The 17,521-nt window shown below is 43.8% G+C and overlaps 1 long non-coding RNA gene across 6 annotated transcripts in view; it reads left to right on the top strand.

The window, feature by feature from the left end:
- The first annotated feature begins 3,195 nt into the window (after positions 1–3,195).
- LOC115660512 overlaps positions 3,196–17,521 on the top strand; it is a 36,357-nt gene continuing 22,031 nt past the window's right edge. For all 6 annotated transcript variants that reach the window (XR_004002831.1, XR_004002829.1, XR_004002827.1 and 3 more), the window contains exons 1-2: positions 3,196–3,432; positions 8,393–8,524. This is a non-coding gene — a long non-coding RNA (uncharacterized LOC115660512). The remainder of the gene's footprint in view (positions 3,433–8,392; positions 8,525–17,521) is intronic.

Here is a 17,521-nt window from a genome sequence, read left to right as displayed (position 1 = left end):
GAGGTTATCAGCATGAAAACCTTACTCTGCCTTCACCTATGACACTGGCATTAGAGCCATAGAGTCTGATACCTTTCTCTGTACTGATGTAAGGTCATGAGAAGAAATGAGCTGGCAAATCAAGAGTAACATCCTCTGGGTGGTACCAAATACATGTCAATGGCGTTTCTTGGATCTCCTTGAAGAAGGGTTACCTTTGCGATCTTTCAGTTCCTTTCTGAAGAAAGCAAATAACTTTTCTGTATTCCTGAAGATGTGCCAATGGAGTAGAGGAAGTGCTCTCAGTGTGGGCACCTCATTGTACAGCTGAGGGCAGGGAATTATGAAAGAGAAGAGTCAACATTATATTGTGTTTGGCCTTGTTCTCCATGACCAGGCAAAGTTCAAGTGATCAGTCAGTGACAGCAAGCTAATAAGGTGGACAGAGGAATTAAACCCATTACCAAAGCATGAGATAGTCCAGATACTGTGATGTTCAATTCTGAGATTAGTTTTCACTCAGGTGATTTGTTTTTGTTTGTTCAGCTTTAATCATTAAAGAATCAGAGACATGAATAGAGTGGGTTGAAAATCAAACACTTTTCACAAATTCTTGAAAAGATTTTCATTGCGAAGTTTTCAAAAAGAACTGAATTTTTGTTTTTCAAAAATATTCAGAGTTTTCTCCTTTTGCCCCTCTTCCCTTCTTTGCCATTGAAAAAGAGAGAAGAAATCACAAATAAGAAAAGACTGAAGAAAATCAGTATTCACTGGAAAAAAATCCTGGAAAATAAATGTTTCTATTAAATTTTCATTCTCCCCCATGCCCATTTCAGCCAGCTGTACTTGTGACGGAGCAATGATAAGACTGGGGAGGAGATATCCTTTCTCTGAGTTGAAATGGAAAGCATTTCTCAGAGATACATAGTTGGATTATCAGCCTATTTAAAGATTATGGGCCATCTGCTGCCTTCCACTGGAAGGTGTAAATGAGAGCAAAGAAAAGTTAACCTGGGCAGAAAAGCCCCAAAAGGAGAGGAGAAGAGCAGCATCTCATTGACACAATCCACCCCACTCTTTGGAGATCCCTCAGAAATGTATCTGACACTCTGCAATATTTGGGATCTGTGCATGTGTGTATTGGAAGTCTGAAGGGCAAGGCTGGGAAAGCTGCTGTCAGCAGCTTGCTACCCAGAGGAACCAATGAATTTCTGTGTGAGAGGTGCTCCAAGCATGTCTAACTAGCAGAGACGGGGACATCGGTGGAAAAGCCAGTGGCAACACAGCTCCTTGGGGATTCATGCTGTCAGAAGAAGTTGGTAGGGCCAGGCAGGATCGTGCGGGCAGCCCTTTCTCGCACAGAACTGAAAGCTTTCTCCACCTGTGAATCCCTGGGACTTGCAGCATTTGGAGCTCCTGGCCTGAGCCATCTCTGCAACAGCTTCTGCCTGAAGAGCGCATTAGTAGAAACTCATGGGAACTTGCTGGATCCTATGTTTCTTCATGTGGGTTTTATCACAGAAGGATGTAATACAGACCCAAATTCCTCCTCCCCTTCTCTAATACAATGACTGAGTGATGCAACATTTTGGAATGAAAAAATGGCTCTTAACAGGTAAAGACCCACTTCTGTGTTAGGAGTATGATGTACTTAAACTACTGGAACACTTATGCAATCAGCTACTAAACTCTAAGGCAGCCATACTTTAGATCTCATGCAGATGATGTTGACTGCATAGCTATTTGAAATTAAAAATATTATTTTGGTGCTGCAAAAAACAACCCTGTCACCTGATTCCCAGAGTCCAAGTGATAATTTCATATTTTTATGAATCAGGTCCATAATGCCCCTCAGTGTCAGGTCATCATACTCAAAATGTTTGGCAAACATAATGGAGGAAATTTTGTTGGTCACAGCGTTGTGAATGAAGCAGAAAGGGCCAAAAGGAGCTCCTATCCCATGAAGGAAAATAAACAAAAAAGAAGGCTCCTGGGCTATTTGTTAGAGTGTCATGGGATGGACCTTTCCTCTCACTTGCTTTTTACATCAGTCATTCCCATTGAAATTTTACAGTAGCCTTGCAAAATTGTCAAAGAGTTGCCAGCCCAAACACAAAATACACTTCTCCGTGCTCACCACTGTGATGATAAAAAATTAGATATTTGTTCATCTGGTGATAGATGATTAGTATTTTGCAAGGATGCTTCCCAGTCCCCACCTGCACAAAGAAATCCACCATCCCACTGTTCCTGCCCACCACTTTCGCATTAAAAGAAAAAAAAATCTTTGAATACAACTTTTGGACCATAATGGCAACCCACGGAGAGTTTGCAGTATTAAGGCTTTATTTGCATCATTGAGGGCCTGAGCCAAAGCCCATTGAAGGCAATGGAAATTTTCCTGTTGACTCCTGCAGTGGGCTTTGGATCAAGGCCTGAGGCCCAAAACTCACTGCCAGTCACTTCATCTATATAATTACCAAACCTGCGATGTGAATTTTAATACCTGTAAAGTATACCAGACTGATAGACTTGGAGATGGAAGTCACTCCTTTATCCACAGAACAGGCAGCAGCAGGACAAATTTACTCATTTGCACTAAATGTGCTCAATCCTTGAGCTGAAAGGAATGTCTCTAAGAATTTAGGGTAGCTAACTGACAAGCTTATTCAGATGTGCGCTGCCACTCACTGTGTAGATGCACTCAATGAGAAATTGAGAAGTACCAAGGAAGAAAATAGATGTTTTCAGATGAGTTTTGAAGCAAATATTTGGTGGGGCAGAGAGTTCAAGGAAGACTTTTCCAGATGGAGGATGCTACAAAGAAGGCTCTTGTATCATGACAGTAGAGAGGGAGTCAGAGAATGTTGATTTAACTAAAAACCATCAGCCCATCCTCACCAAAAATTGAAGACAACACAAAATCGGGAAACTTGTAAGTTTTTTTTTGCTACCTTTTCTTTTAGTGACAATATCTGCCATGGCAGTTTCAGGTCCGCTAGTGAATTTGACACCTTTTATCGTTAGGGCCTCTTTTACTGCCAGCAGTCCACGGATGAAGATAGCAGGCGTCTTTCCCAAGTGTAAGCTTAAGATAGGCCTGTATTATTCTGCTAACTGAAATGACAGTTAATTCTTAGAATTTGCTGCTGCGGGAGTGAGAAGCCCAGCCTACTGTTGATGTTTGTATTACTGTAGTGCCTATTGGCATGAAAACCATAGTGCTTGTCACTGTACGAACAAAAACTAAATGACGGTTCCTTCCCCAAAGAACCGACAGTCTAATATGAGAGAACAGGTGGATACAGCAAACACCCTCTGCTCCTGACAAGATTATCGTGATCAATGTGATAAACAGTGGTCTCAGCACACCAGCTGCTTACCCATTCCTGAGTTCTTTGTAGGCATCACAGAGGAGGGTTAAGAGTGGATTTAAAAGAGGACAACGTGGTGGTATGGTTAATTTTAATGTTTGACTATCCATTCTTAACTAGTGGTTCAGAAAATCACTCACTGACCCTACTGAGGAACTGGTCTGTCCCCAGAATGTTAAGACCTTTAATCAAACTTATTATTGCTTCAAATATTGTGTTAATTTGAAAAATAAATCTGAGTAAAGTGCAATAAAATATGGCACTTATTTGGTCCTGATGATAATTTCAAATGTTTACCACATGCTCCTTTGCACTGTGTTGGATTTTGAAATTATTTTTGCCCTTCTTTGCCTTGATTCTGTAGTTCTCTTATACTTGCCTGTTGTGTATATATAAGTCACATGTCTGTGGATTGCAGCAATACAGTCATGTGCTCATCATGATAGTTTGGTTAAGTAATGAATAATATTGGCGTGAGCATAATTACTTGGTATAGACATCGCCAAGGAAGTGAGTTCTCAAGAGGGACTTAAATGAGGAGAGGGTGGTTGCTGGGCACACAAGCATATGGAGGGGATTTAATGTATAGCAGGTAGCATGAAAAAGGCATTGAGATTCCTCTGTATGGTAAACAAATGTTTGGGCCATCGAGTATGACATCATATGGGGTGGGCACTACCTTGGTAATAAGTAGCATGATCTATTATAAGTAGTCCAATATATATACTTGACTGGGTATCTGGAAGTCTGAATGCTCTTGAGAACTGGTAATATCTCTTGCTTAGTGTAATGTCCCATAAAAGGGCTGCTTGGATTGCTCAGTTTTGATTTTCTTTATTTGAGTTTTATTCTTTATTGGAGATTATTGAGTGGTCACATTGCAGCGTCACCTTAGAAACCAGGCCTACTAGTGTGAAAAGTATCTCTTGCACATTCCTAATTGATGGTTGAAGACAGGCAGCAAGTGCAGGGAGGAGCTCCAATTCAGTGGGGATGGTGAAAGGATTTTGTGTGGGAAGTAGTGTGACTACACAGGAGCTGGGAAGTGTGACTAAGGTAGATGTATAGACTCTAGGTCTGCTGAAGCTAGTGTGCAAAAATAGCAGTGGCTGTGGCTCAGACTAGCTGCCCAGTTATGTACCAATGGGCTCAGAAGGGTGGGCTTGTACTTGGGTGGCTATCCAGAGCTGCCAACCATACTGCCAAGTAGAGCTAGTGGGTGGTATGCCTAACCAAGCTGGGAACACCACCTCCCAACTCCTGTGTACACATACTGTCTGAAAGGAAGTGTGGAGTCCCAGATTGCCCAACTCTATCTCTGATACCTACAGCTGGGAATTTATTCTAAAGGTGCCAACTAGCTGGGGAAACGTGTCAGAAGGTACACACAGGCATGCCTGGATTATCTGTGTAGCTAGATAGGAGGAGAGACTGTAAATTGACACAATCCACAGTGTGTTTAGTTTTAGATAAGGGATGGTAAAGAGTAATTGATCACCTTTTAGAATATTTGATAAATAGCATAAATACTTCCATCTATAATAAGGCCAATGTTTTCAGTCTTGAGTGATTAAAGTTAGGCACTTGGATCATTATTTTAGGCACCTATATATGACTTGAGTGTGTACAATGGGACTAAACAAGTTAGGAGCAGAAATGCCACTGAAAGTCAATAGAACGTGTGTTCCTAGCTCGTTGAGGCCTTGTCCACACAGGAAGTTTTTTGGGGGGATAATTAAACTGTGAATTTAAAACAATGTAGTTGTATTGCTATAATCCCCTGTGTGGGCACTCTTATTTGAGTGTAAGAGCATCTCACTGGGGGACATATGGTATAACTTTCTGTCTATAACTATATACTGTATCAGTATAGCTGGCAAAACTTTCTCATATGGACCAGGCCTTAGGCATTCTTGAAAATATTCCCTGAGAGATCAATGGGAAACCATGTTTATACTCCGTTTATATTCATGGCATCACAGAAGCTTGTGGATATTGTTCTGGGTGCTTCTGTCATTACCAAACATAGTAACCATGTTTCAAGGTAACATCCAGAAAGTTATAAACACGGCAAGAAAAAGCGAAGTCAGCTATGACATTTGGCAGACTACTTTGTATAATTTAACTTTTAGAATTATAGCTCATTGTAGAACTAAATTCATATGAAAAATTAAAGGACCATTTTAAGACGAGATGCCCCAGATGGAATGAACAGCATAGGTAATCATCAAGTGATCCATCCTCTGTCACCCATTCCCAGCTTCTGGCAAAGGGAGGCTAGGGACACCATCCCTGCCCATCCTGGCTAATAGCCATTGATGGACCTATCCTCCATGAATTGATCTAGTTCTTTTTTTAACCCTGTTATCATCTTGGCCTTCACAATATCCTGCAAAGAGTTCCACAGGTTGACTGTGCACTGTGTGAAAAAATACTTCCTTTTGTTTGTTTTATACCTGCTGTTATTAATTTCATTTGGTGACCCCTAGTTCTTGTGTTATGCGAAGGAGTAAATAACACTTCCTTATCTACTTTCTTCACACCAGTCATGATTTTATAGACCTCTATCTTATCCCCCCTTAGTCATCTCTTTTCCAAGCTGAACAGTTCCAATCTTATTAATCTCTCCTCATTTGGAAGCTGTTCCATACCACTAATAATTTTTATTGCCCTTTTCTTAACCTTTTCCAATTCCAATATATTTTTTTGAAATGGGGCAACCACATTTGCATGCAGTATTCAAGATGTGGGCATATAGAGGCAATATCATATTTAATATCTTCTTATTTATCCCTTTCTTAATGATTCCCAACAATCTGTTAGCTTTTTTCGACTGCCGCTGCACATTGAGTGGATGTTTTCAGAGAAACTATCCATGACTCCAAGATCTCTCACTTGAGTGGTCACAGTTAATTTAGACCCCATAATTTTATATTTATAGTTGGATTATGTTTTCCAATGTGCATTACTTTGCATTTATCAACATTGAATCTCATCTGCCATTTTGTTACCCAGTCACCCAGTTTTGTGAGATCCCTTTGTAACTCTTCACAGTCTGCTTTGGACTTAACTATCTTGAGGAGTTTTGTATCATCAGCAAATTTTGCCACCTTACTGTTTACCCCCGTTTCCAGATCATTTATGAATATGTTGAATAGGATTCAGCCAGTACAGACCCCTGGGAGACACCACTATTTACCTCTCTCCATTCTGAAAACTGACCGTTTATTCCTACCCTTTGTTTCCTATCTTTTAAGCAGTTACCAATCCATGAGCGGACCTTCCCTCTTATCCCATGACAGCTTACTTTCTTTAAGAGCCTTTGGTGAGGGACATTGTCAAAGGCTTTCTGAAGATCCTGTTTGTTCTACACCTTTTATAAAACTGTTAGCAACAGCAAGCCTGGTTAACAGTTGACCTCTTACTTTCTAGCTGCTTGCTCCTTCTCTGTCACTGATGTAGTGCATAAGGCCCGGATTCACTGAGGCATTTAACCATGTGCCTGAGTCTCATCGCTTTGGTGAATAGGAAAGGGGTTATGTCTAAGTGCTTTGCTGAACTGGGATGTAAATCACAAGAAGCAGCTGAGATGCGTTAAAGCTTTATGAAAGAAGTTAGATGCAGTGAAGTGGAACAGCAGGACATAGCAAGAATATCCAATTTTTATTTATTATAGAGGAAAACCAGGCCAAGGGGAGGTGTTGAGGAGAAAGGAATTTTAAAAGGGAAACCTGGTGAGCTATTTCTCTACTGACAACGGAGGATCTCTTTGTTTTGTTAGGTTGGCACTTATTTAAAAAAACCGCTCTAGGTCTGTCTTTACTGTGGGCCTGATAGACACAGGCCTGTATTGGAGGCTGTGTTGCTCTATTCTACCCTAGGGGGGACTCTGGAAGGTATTGTGCTTCAATGAAATAGCCTTGAGTTTCCTTGGTATAGGAGGTGGACATGGCTACAACCTTCTTCCCCTCTGTCTACACTGCAATATTAGTCCATGATAGGCTAGACTAACTCAGTTGCTAATGTGTGACTGTCCCCACTGCAAAGCCCAACCCACGTTACTGTGTCTTCACTTTTTCTGCACTTGCTTATGTGTGTCGGGGGGTGTATCCCATGATTTTGTGCTGAAATACTGTAGGATTCTTTCTCAGTGAATTGTGTGCGCTCATTTTGGTTGGATTTCTTGTAGGTGTTTAGGAATTCAATTTAGGAATTGAGAGGAAGGGTGTCATCCTGCATTCCAGATGTTCCAGCAATCCAAAACTGATAAAAGGAAATATTTGTTCATATTATGCATAATTTAGAGTGTGGAGTTTATTGCTTCAGGATGCCATTGACTCTTGCTAAATCCTTAGCCTCAAGGAGGGATTGAATGTTTTTATGGATAACGAGAATATCCAGACTTACAGTAGTTAGTGTTTCAAAAATATTCTTTGGAAGGGATATAAAACCTCATGCTTATGGGCTCTAGTCCATCTCCAACTATTTGGGGTTTAGGATAAGATCATCATGGGGATGGATTATCCCGCATCTGCCTACTGCAATGTTCTCACATCTTCCTCTGAAGCAGCAGATGCTGCCCAGTGTCAGACACTGTGTACTGGACTAGATGGACCACCGTCTTTAAAGACTTCCCTCACTCTCATGAATATATATATATCATTCTAATTGCATTTCTGACAACATGGGACCAATGTTGCATCTTGGCTTGGTTTTCCTATATAATAAATAACTGACATGAAATGCTCTGATCCCCTCCTCTTCCCCTCCATATACATTTTGTTAAGTCATTGTTAGGCATTGGGAGGCCTGTAGGAAAGGGGAGCCCTTATCCTATCTAAATTCTTATAGGGTTGTTCACATTCATCTGCAGCAAATTTCCAACAAATGGAAGAGCCCAAGGTCCTGTATGGGAAGTCCGTGGGGTAGACACACAACCAAAGATATATTAAGAGTAAGAGAGAAGTGTGCAGCAGGATGGAAACTTCCATGGTGATCAGAGCAAGAGGGATGAAATAACAGCTTGGATTGAATTTCAGATGCAACGAGATGAGGAGTGAGTGTGCTCCCACAGATGCAATGCTATGCTTCCTGCTGTGCTATTTGAAGATGAACTTTGCACAGGAGAGTTCAACTCTGCAATCAATCTTTTTCAAGCCATTTTGTGCGGGGTGAGTGTGTGCGTGGGGGTGTGTGAATCATTTGTAACTTCCTGTCATCACTATGTGACAAGGAAAGGGAGCCTTCTGTTTCTAAATTAGAACTGGTTAGGCTAGCTGAAAGAATGCAGCCTGTTCCTAGGCCAGTCGTGCCAACTAGCAGACACTTAGGATATGCCTGTAGTTCGGAGACTGTACTGGCATAGTGGTGTCAGCATAACCCTGTAGTATAGCCTCAGTCTACACCAATGGAAGGAATTTTTCCATTGGTGTAGGAACACCACCTCCTATGTCTAACTATATTCTGAGTAGCTGCAGAAGAACTGTAGAAATGTGCATTTGGGATCTTGAAAGGACAAGGGTTATGTGATTTCTCCATCACTGGCAACTTTTTTAGATCAACACGGAAGCATTTTTCTGTTGGCATAGCTGTGTGTACATTGTGGGTTAGGTTGTTGCAACTATGTTGCTTAGGTTTTATTTTTTTCAACCTAACTTTTAAGTATAGGCCACGCCCCAGGTCATCTACAAAAGAACAAGCAGGCTTTGTAGAGTAAAGCCAAGATGTGGTGACCATTTTGGGAAGGTCAGCCCGTGTTCCACGGGGAATGCTCACTGGGGGGAAATGGACAGAACTGGTAACCATAATGAATGTAGCACACCATGGCCGGCTTTAGGAAGTGCGGGGCCTAATTTGAACATTTTCGGCGGAGCCCTGGCAGGGATGACTAAAAAAAAAAGAAAAAGTGTAAAAAAAAGCCTTTCATTTCTTTCATGTATTATTTACTTTCCATAACTATATAAATAATACAATTATATATTAAGTACATTGTATCATATATGCTGTTGATTGGTTATTAATGACTACCGTTTCACATGTGTGGGTCCCCGCCACTCCCTGGGGGTGTGCACATGTGTGGGTCCCAGCTGCTCCCTGCCCCCCTCATTGAATCCCTGCTCCCTGCCCTCCTCAGGTGTGCAGGGTTACTGCCCTGGGAACTGCAAGGCAGCAGTGGACATGGGGCTGGTTGGAGGCAGGGCAGGGGCTAACTAGAGTTAGGGTCTGGCTGCCGGCAGGGCAAGGGGTGTGGGGCTGGCTGGAGACAGGGATGTGGAGGGTGTGGGGCGGGCTGGCTTCAGGCAGGGCCGCAGAGAGGTGCAGCAGGGGTTGGCAGGGCTGGAGACAGAGGAGTGTGGGACTGGCTGCCTTCAGGCAGCGGGGTGCAGCAGGGGTTGGCTGGAGACAGAGCTGGGGGTGCAGGGCTGGGTGCAGGCAGGGCGGGCAGTGCAGGGCTGGTGCGGGCAGGGGTGTATGTGAGGCAGGCTGGCTGGCTTTGGGCAGGGCTGCAGGGGTGTGTGGCAGGGGTTGGCTGGAGACAGGGCAGGGGGTTTGACGGGCTGGCTGTGGGCATGGGGTGCAGAGCTCGCTGCAGGCAGGGGGCGGGGCTGGTGCAGGCAGGGCAGGGGATGCAGCAGAGGCAGCTGGAGCCCCGGCCCTTTAAATAGCCCCCGGAGCTCCCCACTACCCCAGGGCTCTGGGGGCTATTTAAAGGGCCCAGAGCTCCAGCCGGGAGAGCGGGGCTGCAGGGTAGGGCTTGCTGCGCTCTGGCCGGAGCTCCAGCCGGGAGAGCGGGGCCGTGGGGCTTGCTGCGCTCTGGCCGGAGCTTCAGCTGGGAGAGCGGGGCCGTGGGGCTTGCCATGCTCCGGCCGAGCTCCAGCTGGGAGAGTGGGGCTGTGGGGCAGCCACGCACCTGCCAGCACTTTGGTCAGGGGAGCGGGGCCACAGAAGACCCCAGAGCAGACCGCAGCCGGGGTAAGTACAAAAAAAATTAAAAAGGCGCCTAAGGCGCGGGGTCCTCTTAGGCGCGGGTCCTGATTCCTGGGAATTGGGCAAATCGGCCTAAAGTCGGCCCTGTAGCACACATTCCTATAGCTGTTAGCTGATGCCCTGTAAATGCAAATAGTTACTTCTGGGGGCATTCTGTGCCAAAAAAATAAAACAATTCTGCATCAAAAAATTAAAAATTCTGTGCACAATATTTTAAAATTCTGCAAATTATATTTGTCAAAATAATACTACATAATCACACCACTTTGATTTATTTTGGTGATTTATTTCAAAATACCTGTCAGCAAGTGTGTCCTGTAATAATACAAACACACACAAAAATTCCCCCCAGGAGTAGAGAGTTAAAGAAACCTCTGTGGCAACCCAGTTGCTGTTTCTCTGCACCCTTCCTCCTCTCAGAGCCCAGCTGGGGGACCAGACATCCACAACTCCTCCCCCCCCTGCGAGCCCAACTGCAGCCCCACCCCCCAGCCAATACACCCGATGAATATAAACGGGCTGCTGCAAACGTAACTAAAGTCATGCAATGACTTCAGATCTGGGATGATAGGGACACCTGAGGAGAAGGCTGAAGTTGAGCAGATGCTTCTTCTCCTACATCTTTTCTTGGAGTGGCTTCATTTGGCTGACAACATGACTGTATTTCCAACCAACTACCACTGACTGGTAGGACTGGATAGTGCTGCAGTCCTGGGATGAACAGCTGAGGTGGCAGAACTTCAGGATGTCAGAAGCCACTTTCCTAGAAACCTGTATAGCTCACCCTGGAGCTGCAGTGGTGGAACACCTACATGAGAGTTCCCTTCAGCCTGGAGAAACACATGGCCATTGCAGTCTGGAAGCGCATTTCCTCCAGTTGCTATTGATCAGTAGTTAACCAGTTTTGTCTTGTTACGCTGGCTGTTGTCATGGCAGTGTGCGCTTCTATCAAGAAAGTGCTGTCCCCCCAGGTCATAAGGCTGAACAATGGCCAGGAGGTTATTAATAGGTTTGCATGGTTGGAGTTCCCCAATGGTACTGTGGACATCAATGAAACACACGTGCCTATTCTTTGCTCCCCATACTATGCCTCAGAGCTCATCAACCAAAAGGGTTATTTCTCCATGGTGTTACAATGGAACAGTCCTGTCATGGACATTGATGGTGTTGCCATTTCTCTGGAACACACGTGCCTATTCTTTGCTCCACAGTCCATTTCTCTGGCCATTATGTGAGAACAATAATGTGAGAACAAGCTTACTCTATGCTTCCTTGTCTTATAAAGACTTACTGGACAACTGGATGGGTGAAAGTAGCTGCAGAATAACTGTGGAAATGTGCAATTGGGAGACCAAAAGGGCAGGGGTTATAGTGAATTCTCCATCACTGGCAATCTTTAGATCAAGATTTGATCATTTTCTGAAAGATATTCTCTAGTTCAAACAGGAATTAATTCAGGGAAATCCCATGGCCTGTGTTATGCAGGAAGTTCAGATTAGATGATCACAGTGGTCCCTTCTGCCTTAGGATCTGTGAGGAGTCTGATATCCAGGCTGATGAGAATAGCTTCCTCTTATGATAACAGCTTGCATTTTGCACAACGTTTGTGAGAGCCTGGGAGGGAGCCTGGGAGATAGATGGGAGGAGAGGGAGGTGGTCAGAATATTTTGAACAGCCAGAGAAGATATATCTGCCGTGCTGCAGTTACTTGGGGTACAGAGTCAGAGATTCACTGGGCTCCTACTCTGAAGCTAGGGGGTCACTTGTGAACAATGTATATGCTTTAGTATCAGGATTACTACAGATGGCCTGGCCATAAGCCCTTTAGCACTGCACATGTATTAATGTATGTGTGCAGTGCTAAAGGGCTTATGGCCAGGCCATCTGTAGGGATTTTAGAGTACTTTGTGGGGAGTTTAACAGTGTAGTGTATATATGGATTTTATAATAGTACAGGTGGAGGTGTTCTAGACACAGAGCCATGACTATGAAGACATTTTTAATAAATAGGCCAATGTAAACATTTTGACCAGTTAAAAACCCTCATAAATAACAATATGCAAACTGAAAAATCAATAAAACCTTTCAAGTTATAAAAGTGAAGCATGCAGACAAGTTTCTGCTTCCAAGGTTAAAATGGGTGTATGTTAAGTGCTCAAAATTGTTCTCTGCATCTTGGGGTATGGGATGGTCTTAGCAGAGCATCTCTTTCTTGTGGGTAAGGGAGTTAAGGGGGTCTCCCATTGTCCACTCATTGCTCAGTTGTCCTGTGGGTGTAGAATGCTTAGAAGAGGACCTGTTTCTGGGTGGTGTTGCGGTTTATGGTGTGTCCCAGAATGCCAGGTACAGAGGTAGGGAGCTGCAGGGGAAATGTAGGCTGTGGCACAGTCCTTGACCAGAAAGCCACGATATTCTCCAGGAGGATTGTTTGCCTCCTCCTTGTTCCAGCAGCTGTGCTTGTGAGGACCTTCCATTTCTCTGTCCTTTTCTCTCTCCTCTTTGTCATGCTTCGGGAGCCCTTTCATCCACTCCACTGTCTTTTTATCCCTTTATCTCTTGGGATGCACACACAAGGTCTGTGAATGTGACATCCTATGTATATTGGACTTCAATGTTAGTACCTAGTATTTGATCACTGCAAAATATCAGCTGCTGGTATGACCTTGATTGGAGGAGAAAGACTTGGTGGGGGGCGGGGAGGGGAGGAAACTGAGTAATGAACACTGCGGTAGGGATATGTGGGACAAGACACAGCAAGCTTAAGTGGTGGTTGTGTGTTAGCATCATTTGAAAAAAGTGCCATAGACTTTGTATGTTCTCTGGTGCAACCGCCACTTTGAGCAATGGGTGGGGGTATTTCAAAGCCCAAGAGACAGTGACAGCCTAGACCAACAAAACAGGGGCTAAAAGAACAGGAGGCAGAGAGAGGACAAACCAACATGGCAGCACCCTGTCTCTGATGGTATCCGGAACTGGGTTGTTTAGTTCCCCATATCCCAAGATGCAGAGAACAATTTTGCACAGACTTATTGGAAGTGGGCCCATCCCAGGTCTGGGCCTCTGTCTGTGATCATAGAATCATAGAATATCATGGTTGGAAGGGACCTCAGGAGGTCATCTAGTCCCACCTCTGCTCAAAGCAGGACCAACCCCCAACTAAATCATCCCAGCCAGGGCTTTGTCAATCCTGACCTTAAAAACCTCTAAGGAAGGAGATTCCACCACCTCCCGAGGTAACCCATTCCAGTGCTTCACCACCCTCCTAGTGAAAAAGTTTTTCCTAATATCCAACCTAAATCTAAACCTCCCCTACTGCAACTTGAGACCATTCCTCCTTGTTCTGTCATCTGGTACCACTGAGCACAGTCTAGATCCATCCTCTTTGGAACCCCCTTTCAGGGAGTTGAAAGCAGCTATCAAATCCCCCCTCATTCTTCTCTTCTGCAGACTAAATAATCCCAGTACCCTCAGCCTCTCCTCATAAGTCATGTGCTCCAGCCCCCTAATCATTTGTGTTGCCCTCCGCTGGACTCTTTCCAATTTTTCCACATCCTTCTTGTAGCGTGGGGCCCAAAACTGGTGGTTCCCCCGGTCAACATTGGTGGACATGTCATCGGTGGTGAAGTGGTGGGATCTCTTGAAAATATACAGTCCAGTTCACAAGTCCAGTTCACAGTAGAAGCTAAAGACACTGCCAGCTCTCCAGAGCACCGATTATTGTCCTTCTGACTCTCTTAACGCAGCCAGAGATCCTTTCTCTTTCTGTAACACTGGCTTAGGTCCTTTCCTGTATTTGTTCAGACAGCTGCTTTTAGATATGTGCATTTCAGTAGCTAGAATTCAGATGGCCAGGTATGGACTCCTCTCCCGCAAGGGCAATGAAGTCCAGGACCTCAGCATGAGACCATGCTTATGCAGGACGCATGACTGATCAATAATCAGGAGTATGACTCAGGTATCTGAACACCACATGTTTGAGAATTGCAAAAGACAGCACCTGGCTCTGTACCAGCATTTAAACAAGAATGTGACATCTGGCCAGGATAACTCCAGAGGAGTATACTGCATACAGCTAAGCAGCGAAGCTGTGTAGGATTCCAGTATGAGGACTTGACAAATGCACAAAATTTATTCCCAAGTGGGGCTGCATCCGCTCCTACCTTCCAGCACCTAATCTCATCTTGCATCTCAGGGAACTTTCTTGAATGTGTGTTAAATTGCCAGATGATTTACAACAACAAAACATTGTTTGTGAACACAAGGCACTTTAATGCGAAATAACCTGTGTAAGGATCAGGCCTTTGTCTGCAGCCATATTGTAAGGCCTAAAGCCTAAGGCCTTCATCTGCAGCCAGATTAAAAGAGCATCCGAGCAGCAGCCATTAGATGAGAAGCAGGAAGTCACATCCTCACATTCCATCTAAATTACATTAAAACAATGTAATATCAGGCCCTTAAGAAAGAGAGCACATCCTAATGGCAACCACTATCACCTGATAAAGAAACAGATCTTAAGATGGTTAAAGAAACCTTAGTTTGATGGCATCTGTCTGTCAAGAAATCACTTACCAATAGTTGTGGTTGTGAAATCCTCATTTCTTTATTGTTTTGTCATTAAGGTCCCCACTGCTCTATTGTTTGTCTGTATGGTCTCTGTCTGGTTCTTTGTTTCTGTTTGTTACATAATTAATTTTGCTAGGTGTAAATTAATTAAGGCGGTGAGGTAGGATTGGTTAAAGAATTTTGTTAAACTATGTTAGGATTGGTTAGTAAAATTTTAGTATAATGATTGGTTAAGGTACAGCTAAAAAGGACTCAAATTTCACTATATAAGCTGGGGAGCAAAAGGAAGTTCTTTCGGAACTAACTCCAGGACACAGCCCCAAGATCAGAGCTGCCAGACCTCAACACTCTGCCAATGACACTGAGCAGTCCCCAGATGGACCTGATCCTGACTGGCCATCAAGGAAAGTTAATCTGTTTTATTGGGAGTGGTGAGCACTGGATGAGTTACGTGTGCAGTGTGGTTTTCGTGATTGCTAATACATAGAGGATAAGGATATTACTGTGTAAGGTTCCTTCACTGGTAAAAGGTCCTGCAAACCTGGGGTTACGCCTGAGCCTTAGGAATGGGGTAACGGTGGGTGCCCCTAGAGCAGGGGTCGGCAACCTTTCAGAAGTGCTGTGCCGAGTCTTCATTTATTCACTCTAATTTAAGGTTTCGTGTCAGTCATACATTGCAACGTTTTTAGAAGGTCTCTTTCTATAATATATAACTAAACTATTGTTGTATGTAAAGTAAATAAGGTTTTTAAAATGTTTAAGAAGCTTCATTTAAAATTAAATTAAAATGCAGAGCCCCCTGGACTGGTGGCCAGGACCTGGGCAGTGTGAGTGCCACTGAAAATCAGCTTGCGTGTTGCCTTCAGCAAGCATGCCATAGGTTGCCTGCCCCTGCCCTAGAGTGTATGAGTAACAGAGAATATTGTGCAGGTAACACCTGCAACAAATGTCAAGTATAGACAAATTCTGAAATAATTATTCCAGAATATTTGATAATCTATTGGATTAGGCTCAATCAGAAAAAGGCATTCTTATTCTGGAATAAGTGTGTCCACACACCGGCTTAAACCAAAAAACCTATTCTGAAGTAGCTATTTTGGAAAATTTTAAAATGTAGACAAGCCTGGAGTATTTGGAACAGCATCTTAATTCTTTTCTTCTGCTCTTGAATCCAAATAAAATTTAGGATGCATGATGAATTTTGTTTATTCTCTTAAAAATTATTGGCTGATAATAGGGAGGAAGGATGGTCTTGATGTTAGGGCACAGGACTGGGACTCAGGAGATAAGAGTTCAGTTCTGACTCTCCAACAGATTCTCTGTGTGACCTTGAACAACTCACTTAGGTCTGGACTGGTCTATGCTAAAAAAATAGTTCAATTTAACTATGTTGGTCAGAGTTGTGAAAAATCCACACCCCTAAGTCCCCGAAGACAATGCGTCTGTTAACCCTAGCTACTGCCTCTGAGTGGAGGATTACTTATGCTGATGGAGAATCTTTCCTGTAGTGTCTACACTGAAGCACTGTGCTTAACACTCCGCTCCACCCCAGACTCTGCCCCACCCCACCCAGTTCTGCTCCATCCCCACTCCTCTCCCTCCCAGAGCCTCCTGCAGGCTGTGAAACTGCAGATCACAGCAGACAGTTAGGTGCTTGGAGGGAGGGGGAGGCACAGGGCAGCAGTTGGGTGGGTGGGTGGGAGGTGTTGGGGGAGAGGGGCTGACTGCCAGTGGGTCATTTTTTTGGCGCACCCATGGAGTCAGTGCCTATGACTCTTGCTATGCCTCAGTCCCCTATCTTGTCTACTTAGGCCATTTCATACAAGAAAAGTTGCCTCAGCTTAGCTAAAACAATTAAAAATCAATCTAGTTAAACTGATACAAGCTCTGCTTATACTGATTTGGTTTATGTTAGTCACTCTAAATTGATTTAGTTAATCCAGTGTAATGTTTCTAGCAGACAGGGCCTTATGCTGTGTTTGTATAGCACCTACCACAGTAGGGTTCCTGTGTTGTTTTGGGCTTTTAGGAACTCCTGTAGCACAAATGAGTAATAAGGAAAATTTTATGTCATGTTAAATGCAGTTATACATAGTGCATGCTAAATAATTGATGTAAGTAAAGTCACATTACTGTCTAAAATCACCTGCCACTTTAACAAACCTATGTTAGATTTGGATAATTCTTTTGGATTGTGTTCTTCGTGTATTTTATGTACATATACAATTACATTATTTCCTGTAAAAGAGAATGCTGTACTACATCTGCTGTATTTAAAGAGGCTGTTAATTCACTATTATGGCTCATTATCACCATTAAGCAATGAAGTATTTGTGCAGTAACCTGAGTTGTTAAAAAATTTCAGTGATTTTTTTGAAGGAAAATGGAAAAGGTTTTTCCACAGAAATATTGAGGGACTTCCAGTGCTGGCCTTAGGAAAAATGAAGCCCTGGGCAAACTTGTATTTTGGCGCCCCTGGCCCCCGCTGCCTCCCCATACATACGTCCATCCCCCCTGGTCTCCACTCCCTTTCCAGGCTCCCTTCCCAGTCTCGCACCCTAGCCCTACCCCATGTCTTGCCTCTGGACCACGGTGCCCCCCGACCATGGCGCCTTGGG

Source organism: Gopherus evgoodei, chromosome 12, assembly GCF_007399415.2.
Source record: "Gopherus evgoodei ecotype Sinaloan lineage chromosome 12, rGopEvg1_v1.p, whole genome shotgun sequence".
Classification (NCBI taxonomy): Eukaryota; Metazoa; Chordata; order Testudines; family Testudinidae; genus Gopherus; species Gopherus evgoodei.
This window is presented reverse-complemented; position numbering and strand designations above follow the sequence as displayed.